Genomic DNA, 9,491 nt, shown 5'->3' on the forward strand with positions numbered 1-9,491 from the left:
TATATATATATATATATACATATATATATATGAATGAGAGATCTTGGAGGTCCAGGTTAATGGAGACTACTGGTCTTCCTACTGAGTCACCTTCCTTCTCAGCTGTTCTCAGCTGTCCATAATTCAATCACAGGAGTCAGCAGCTTCTGTCCATTGGTGGGGTGCAAATATCTGCATCTGCCTCTTTCAGCTGCTTGGGTCTTTCAGATGGCAGTCATGTTAGATCTCTGTTTGTGAGTGCTCCACAGCCTCTGTGTTCACAATGATTCACTGTCCAATTCAGTATAACAAGAAATGAAAGAGAAACCTTGGAGGTGACTGAAAATAGAACCTGACTGGAGAAGAAAACTTGAGAGAATAGAGTCCTAGATACAAGTGAAAACTGTTTAGTTAGGAACTGTTTCCAATTCCTGCTATGCAAATCTATCACTATTAACTAAATGGCTGATTTGCTGTATTTAGTTCCTACAATTTTAAGGGTTGTATTATTACCATGATGGTTTACAATATAAATAATGAAATAATTCTTTTCCTACTCTATCTTAACATTCAAACAGCACAACACTATTTACCTAATTTCCACCTATTGCCCACATATTTTCAAGAGCACTATCTGTCTAAATAAAAAAGATATTTGTGGAAATGTAGATGAGATTGATATTAATTTTTATAAACAGCTTCAGGAAGGGAAGAAGGGAGGGAGGAATGGTGGGAAGGAGACAGAGTTTGATGTATTGTAATTGGGAATATGAAAAAGAATGGGATTTCAGACCAAAGAGCAGAACAAGCAGCATGAGGAATGACAGGTGAGCCTTGTTTAAGACTGATGAATGGCAGACAGGTGCTAGTTGTCTTCTGAAACACTCCACCCAGCAGGTGACTCAGACAGATACAGACACCTACAGTCAAACAGTGGATAGACTCTTATGGAAGAACCAGAGGAAAGATTGAGGGCCTGAAGGAGGTTGGAACTACAGAGGAAGACCAACATTCAACTAATTTGGACTCTTGGGGACTCTGAGAGCCTAAACCACAAACCAAAGAACATATACTCAGGCCTCCCTATGCAGATGTAGCAGATATGCAGTTTGGTCTTCATGTGACTCCTAAACAACTGGAATGGGGGTTATCCCAAAAGTTGTTGCATACACATGGTATATGTTCTTGTCTATCTTCAGTGGGAGGGGAAGTGCCTAACCTAGCCTTGCATAGACTTGAAGTGCCAGGGTTGGGGGTTACTCAGGGTCCCCACCTGCTCAGAGGACAAGAGAAGGGGAACATGGGCAAATGATTATGGTAGGGGATACCTGGGAGGGACAGTGAGTGGGATGTAAAGTGAATAAGTAAAAAAAAAATAAATAAAAAATAAATAAGAAAAAAAGTCAGGTGAGGTGGCACACGCCTTTAATCCCAGTACTATGGAGGCAGAGGCAGGCGAATCTCTGAGTTCAAGGCCAGCCTGATCTACAGAGTGAGTTCCAGGACAGCCAGGGCTACACAGAGAAACCCTGTCTTGAAAAAAAGCAAAGCAAAGCAAACCAAACAAATAAACAAACAAAATAAAAGAAAGAAAGAAAAAAAAAACAGAAAAAGAAAAAAGAGAAAGAAACATAGACAGACAGACAGACAGACACACACACACACACACACACACACACACACACACACAGAGAGAGAGAGAGAGAGAGAGAGAGAGAGAGAGAGAGAGAGAGAGAGTCAGTCACTGGAGAGATGTAAGAAAGGAAAATTAAGGATGAGGGATGAGTTCCTTTAACTAAAATAGTGTTCACAAGAAGAGAGAAGAACAATGGTGTAACTTGTTTTCTCCTTTGGAAAATGGTGCTCAGCAATATATTTAAAAATCTTGATAAAGGACGATATTTTACAGAAGCAAGTATTATGTTTATGTACATAACTATCCTCTTATAATCTTGAAAAAGCCTCAAGTATGAAGCAGCACACACACACATACACACAGGTTTTATTTTAAAAAAATGTTGCTGAAGTTTCTTACTAACTTCCTTAAGATTAATGTCAGATTTAAATTTTCTCTTTTTCCTAGAAATGATCCACTTGATTGCATGCCTGTTTGTTTACCCAGAGAGAGTGGAGCTGAGGAAGCTGGAGCTTCTGTTGACACTCTAAATTCATGTGAGTATAACTTGAACAGCATATTTAAGAAATAAAGAGAATCATCTCATGTGATTTGCAAAGAGTCTTGGGAATGAAAATATTTGAGAATTAGCATGGTTATTTGCTGAGTACTGGGCCTTGGCCATCCTGTTGCTAGGGAGTTGGGTGAGATTGTAAACCCCTATGAGGAGAACTTTGAAGCAGTCTCTCTCACAGCTTTCCAGGATAATAACCTGTAGTCTCAGGTCTCAGCAAACAAAGCAACCTTCTTTCACTTCAATACCCTCTTCAGTCTCTCTCTCTCCTCTCTCTCTCTCCTCTCTCTCTCTCTCTCTCTCTCTCTCTCTCTCTCTCTCTCTCTCTCTCTCTCTCCATATTATCTATCTATCCATCAATCAATCAATCTATCATATATATATATATATATATATATATACACACACACACACACACACACACACACACACACACACACACACACATCAGTATCTTGTGAATTTGCATTTCTCTAAAGAGCTGACAGTAATTTGTCAATACCTAGTGAAATCCAAGGGAATGAATGACTTTGTGTGCATTTCCAGTTCTTCAAACAGTGTCTAAACTGTGCCAGATCATTCTGGCTGCTGGCACATATCTGTAATCCCAGTCTTGAGAAAGGTGGGACAAAAGGATTGCAGCAAGTCCAAGGGCATCCTGGGCTATATTCTGAGTTCTGACATAGCCTAGGCTGCAGTGTGATACCATTTCACACTTTAATATCCAGAGAAAGAAAGAAAGAAAGAAAGAAAGAAAGAAAGAAAGAAAGAAAGAAAGAAAGAAAGACAGACTAGCATCTCAAATAATATTTTGAAATTTTTAGGCTTTCATCTCATTTCTATTCTCTACTTGACTGTTAAAATTTACCTTGAAACACTGCTTAAATTCTACTCAGAAGTGTAACAATTCATAAAAATTTTCCCCTGTGTTGTTCAACTTAGAGCAATGTTTCAAGTTTGCTTGTATGTCTTTTATCATAATTTATTCACATCACTTCTACATTTCAGCCCTTTGAAATCAGGGAAATTAATTGAGCTATTTTGCTAGTCTCACTAACTGTTGGTTAAGAGTTTAACTTATCAATAATTATTAATCACTTTAATTGCTATCTTTAGGTAATAAAAGGGTCTCTGGAATATTTCCAACCATATCAGTATTATCTTTGATAAAATATTCTGTTCCTGAAATGAAAATTTGGCTATTTGATAGGGCAGCTTACTGTAAGCAGTCATATATATACATATATATATATATATATATATATATATATATATGCAGTTTTGAAATTACTTAAAAAATTAAGTCCTACACTGAAGAAATTGTACTATTCTGTATATTATTATGTAATCATTTGTGATCTATTATCAAATAATTAAATGTATTTGTTAATTCAAATGATGTATATACATATACACAAGTCCATACCTTTAATCTTGGTTAGTTCAATGTGCTATGAGATTTTTACAATACTTACCAATTTCATTTCTGAATATACATGTCTTGTGTGTGTATATGTATGCAACTTTAATAAAATCCCATGTAAATAAATAAGTTAACTGTAACTCCTGTGAGTCAACATAATCAGAGAAGAAACAAACATAGGGTTTAAGGTGAATCTAAGGATTTTGCTGAAGACAGATATGTAGGAAAATATCTGGGAACAGAAATCTAACAAATTAGTTGTAGCCACTTAAAACTGAGTGGCCATTGATTAAGTCATTGTGAAGGAAATAAAATCCTCTTGCAGTCTCTTTATGTTTCTAATAAAGGCAACTAATACTACATAAAATAAGACACTTACAAAGTGTTTCAAGATTCTGGATAAGCAGTCCTGTCTTTATGTAATCCATCCCTGCTTTCCCAATTTGCTGGTCAAACTTGTTCTTTCCAGTTCTTCCACCTCCTCCTCTTCCTCTTATTTTTAGGTGTTTGGTTATGACTGCTTGGCACCAGACAGACTTTGTGGGGGGCTTTTCCCTCAATAAAATCAATTCTTCTTTCTTATGCTTTCATCACCCCCTTGATTGCCTGTAGTTCTTCAGGTGGGGCTTTGTAAATTTTTTCTCATCCACATTGACATACAGTCTGATGGTGTTGTTATGCAGACATTATTTAATAAACTGAATGCTTCAGTTTTATAAACATAGCTACAGAGCTTCCCTATCATTCCTCTCTCCCCTCCTCTCCCCTCCTCTCCCCTCCTCTCCCCTCCCTCTCCCCTTCTCTCCCCTCCTCTCCTCCCCTCTCCTCTCCCCTCCCTCTCCTCTCTTCCTCCTCTCTTCCACCTCTCTTCTTCTTCTTCTTCTTCTTCTTCTTCTTCTTCTTCTTCTTCTTCTTCTTCTTCTTCTTCTTCTTCTTCTTCTTCTTCTTCTTCTTCTNTCTCTCTCTCTCTCTCTCTCTCTCTCTCTCTCTCTCTCTCTCTCTCTCTCTCTCTGGCTTTGGGCTTTTGAATTCAAGGATTCTCTGTGTGTAACATCCTTGGCTGTTCTTGAACTCACTTTGTAGGTCAGGGTGATTTTGAACAGATCTTTTCTTGGGTCTGCCTCCTGGAGAAAGTTGGGATTAAAGAGATTAAGAGCATGCTCCATCACAGCCCTCATATCTTAAAGTCATGTGTTCACAGCAGTTGTCTTGGTTCTCTTGATTTTATTAAATTTGTGTCCCCACCTAAGGCTAAAGAAGAATTAGTTTTTGTTTTTGTTTTTGTTTTTGTTTTGATGTATCTTCTTACCTGTATTGAGTTAATTTGCCCTGGGTTTGACATTTTGAAATGCATCTGACACCTTGTGCCTATCCTGGAGTTGTATACACTGAAACATTCTCATGAATTAAAGTTTTTCCATGACATACTTCTGCCAGGTCTTTCCCTAGAAACAATCAAGCAAATCAATAATGATTCTTTGGTGGCTTGAGGGCTAAATTATTTTTTTAATTAACTATTCAGATTTTTTTCATTAGTGGTAACTTTATAGACACAGAAACAATTTGTTTAGGAAAAAACTGTGTTGGAATTAATCTGAATTTTTCTGCTACAAAATTTTAGAATGTTAACTGCCCTTATACTTCATATTTAGCTAAGGTGACTTGAATGATGTCCACACACATAGGCCATGCATGCCCAGACTGAAATCTGCAAAGATGATTTATTCCCAAAGCACAGTCAAAAACTTTTAGCAGCAAAGACAAGATCCTATAAATACCTGGCAAGCACCATGGACCATGGTTATACAACCTCAGAAGAGATTGCCTAGTCCTGCAACATAAAATAACATGTAGAGTATATTTCTTTTAATTTTGACTTTCTTAGAAAATCTTTTAAATAAATTTAAAAATTAATGCAGAGACAACAATAGTGAAGATTTTCTCAAGGTTAGGATCAGCCGTATTTCTAGGCATCCCGCTTTCCCATCCAAGTCATTAGGGCATAATCCTCTCAAAGTTGCCATCACTTAAGAAAGCAACATGTTTCCCAGATCTCCAAAGGACCTGCTGAAAACAATTTTTTAGTCAATTTAAATATATATGGAATAAATATGCTCTACAGTAAAAATATAAAGAGTAAAGTTAATCTACATATGAGGCATTCATGGAGATTTTTATTAGCAAAACTGTGTGAAGGCTACATAGTAATACAAGGCAGCACAGTAGCATAAATAGCTTGGCTGAAAAGACTTCTTCAGATGATCTTACTGTTCTGCTTATTCTCATGAATTAGATATTCTGCCTTTCTTAACAGTTCTGTAGCTAGCATCATATTGATTGGAACTCTGTAAAATTATAAGTATAATTAGTGATTATTATCAAATTAATTGTAACAGTTTAAGTTAAAAAGCAACTGTTTTTCTCTTAGAACAGATAGCAGATATTTAAACAGATATTTCTTGAGAAAAAAAAACTGTAGTGCATTTGAAAGGTTACCATTTTCCTCTATACATTTAAATTGGTCACTAAACAAGCCGGAGGAGTTAAGTTCTGTGAAGGTCTGTAGCAGGTGATTTTTCTCTTTTCTTCCAATAAATGAACAACACAGTATAACTCTGAATCTTCTAGGAGAATCAACTCCAATTTCCATCCACTTGGTATTTGAATCTAGTAGATTAATATGGCTACAAGTTAACTCCATTAAAATCTTGATTTTTCTATAAGGGAATTAGTGTGCTTTGTATGCACATCTCCCAAAAGAGGCCTTTTTTTGGTTTGGTTTGGTTTTTTAAGAAAAGAGTCCTTTTGTGGTGGTCTTCATAGGGGTGCTGGTTTTCAATGATTCAGAACATTATTTTGCCAATTTGCTGATGTTTTCCATTTTTAAAGAAGAGACCTATAAAACCAATCACATTAGATGTCTTTCATCTGCAGAGAAACCAAATGAGAAACGTGCTTGGTTATTAAATTACAGAATTAGCCTTTGAACACTTTTTATTGTTTGTGTTCGAAGAGGCAATTCTTGATATTAAACTTAACACTGGAGGAGATTATTCAACCACCCACTGACAGCATTTTAGACTTTTCAATTTAGCTGTTCCTATGGAATTGTGGGAGGAATTATAAGCCTACTGTGGAAAACTGAATAATTGTAGCAAGGATTCATTTATTTATTTTTATAATCCTAGCCTAAAACAAGATTAACATAGCTTATCATCTTGAGGTTCTGATTTTTTTCACAGAGTGCAAAAATAATATTTGCTATTATTTTATAATTTATCTTAGATAACTTTATAAAGACTAAGTTCCAGAGAAGCCCTTGTTTTATCTGTTATACAAGAAAGTAGATATTCAAAACAGGTTTAAAACTATAAATTGATTCCTTTACAGTGATATCCTAAGATGCACCTATTTCCAGATAGTGAATTAAGCAAGTATCATTAATAATAAGATGCACATTTTGTCGAAAAATTTTCAATCATAAAATTGAGTCACATTGTATATAGCATTGCTAAAAATTTAGTTTTCATTAAGCATTTCTTTTGCATAATATATAAAATACCATGGTCTCTTATTTGGTAATATTTTATTTGTGTTTACATTTGTTTCTATGTATCTGTTTGTGTGTATGCACATATTTATATGCATGCATATATGTACATGTTTGTTCCTATGTATATATACAGGTATATATGAAATATGAATATATATGAAATATATATGCATGTATATATGTATATATGAAAATACATATATGTGTACTTGTGTTTGCATGTGTCTGTTTACATGATATATGTGTGTGTGTCTATATGTGTGTATATGTATGTACACAGCAGTGATCTCTGAAAGAAAAATTAAACTTTACCTCTCTCATGACATCTAGAAATTATTTTTGTTTTACCTATTAAAATTACAACAAAATACCATAAAATTTAAATAATAAAACACAAGAGACAGAAATTAATTCCATCCTTACTTACTTCCATACTGAGGTTAATGTTTATATACACACACACATATATATATATATATATATATATATATATATATATATATACACATATATACATACACATACATATACATATATATGGTCCATTTCTCTTTTAATCTTTTATGTTTATTGAGTAAGGGAATGTATATTACTTAATAAAAGAAAACATACCTCGATTCCTTAGGAAACAGTATTAAGAGTAAATGAATTTTTCCTCCTCCACTGATATTTAAAAAAATATGATTCTGTTACATCTCATAGTAACAGAAAACAAATAAACACACACACACACACACACACACACACACACACACTCATACATGCACACACAGACACATATGTGCATACACAAATGCATAATTACACAGTCATTAACACACGGGTGAAAATACATTTGGACACACACTAACACATTCTTGTCCCAGTAATTCCAATAAAACCATTATGTGTGTAACCCTGAAGTCAAGTATAATAAGTCAATTGCATGTCACTAAGTACTTAGCACTTGCAGGAAAAAACACCATTTATTGCAATAATAGAAATTACATTTAATCAATATGCTCTTTGCTTTGAATCCATTTGTGACTGCAGAAAAGCCTTTAATAACATGTTTTGAGAAAAAATCATCCAATTGAAGAATATGCCTAAGAGAAAGAGCTGGCTTTGCTTCATTCCAATTTAGCAGCTACAAAATTGACACAGATTTTATATTTTGTGGCATCACAGCACCTATTTATTTTGTGATTGAGTTTTTGGCATTTTAAATTTTATTGGTCCTATACATTTACCAACAATCTATAACTACATTTATTTCTTTTTATTACATTTACTTATATTGCATACATGAAAATGTATATGTGTGGGCATGTGTGTCACCCAATATGCATGTACATGAAGTATGCCAATTTTCTAGATTCAGTTCTTGCCCCAACATATGGGCCCCAAGGATTGAACTCAGATCTTCAGGCTTTTTGGCAAGTGATTTTACCTACTGGGCCTCTCCTTAGATCTACTTTCAGTAAGTATATTGATTTTACTTTTATCTAAATTAGGCCATGTCTTAGTTAAACTTTCATTGCTATGAAGGGACAACATTACTAGGGCAGTTCTTATAAAGGAAAATATTTACTTGGGGCTGGCTTACCGTTTTAGAGTGTCAATCCATTATAATCATGGTGGGAAGGATGGCAATATCCAGGTAGACATGGTGCTAGAGGAGACAAGTTTTACATCTTGATCAGCAGGCAGCAAAAGAGGACTGTGCATCACACTGGCCAGACATAAGCATATATGTGAGCCCTCAAAGTCCTGCTACCACAGCAACACACTTCCCACACCTCCCACCCACCTTTGAATAGTGCCACTCACTATGGCCAAGCATTGGAACATGAATCTATGGGGACCAAATCTATTTAAAACACCACATTCCACTCCCTGGCCCCCAGAAGCTTGTAGATATAACATAAGTCAAAATGCAATTAGTTCAACTTAAAAGTTCCCATACCACTTCACAATCTAAACAATGCTTAAAAGTTCAAAATCTCTTCTGAAATCCATACACCCTCTTTAATGTAATCCATTATAAAATCAAATAAATGATAAAAAGTACCAGATCAGATGCTTCCAATGTTACCATTCCAAAGTATGGGAGCATAGTGAAGAAATACTAGACCAAAGTAAGAGCAGAAATTACCTGGGCAGACTCCATATTCTTCATCTTCATGTTTGATGTCAAAATGCTCTTCAGATCTCCAACTCCTTTCATCGTTGTTGACTACAACACAATCTTTTTTTTTTTTTTTTTTTTGGGGGGGGGGCAGTTTCTACTCCCTTTTGAAGCTTTCTTCTTCAGGTATCCTTCAGCATTTCTAACATCTTGGGGTCTCAAAAGCAATTCAACTTTACA

At 35.1% G+C, this 9,491-nt stretch overlaps 1 protein-coding gene across 6 annotated transcripts in view; it reads left to right on the forward strand.

Annotated features, from left to right (window-relative positions):
* Nucleotides 1-9,491, forward strand: part of Lrrc4c (leucine rich repeat containing 4C) — a 1,249,590-nt gene that overhangs the window by 499,571 nt on the left and 740,528 nt on the right. For all 6 annotated transcript variants that reach the window (XR_003835947.1, XM_021154562.2, XM_029473971.1 and 3 more), the window contains one exon: nucleotides 2,063-2,151. The gene's annotated coding sequence lies outside the window, so the exon portion shown is untranslated. The remainder of the gene's footprint in view (nucleotides 1-2,062; nucleotides 2,152-9,491) is intronic.

This window comes from Mus caroli, chromosome 2 (genome assembly GCF_900094665.2).
Source record: "Mus caroli chromosome 2, CAROLI_EIJ_v1.1, whole genome shotgun sequence".
Taxonomy (NCBI): Eukaryota; Metazoa; Chordata; class Mammalia; order Rodentia; family Muridae; genus Mus; species Mus caroli.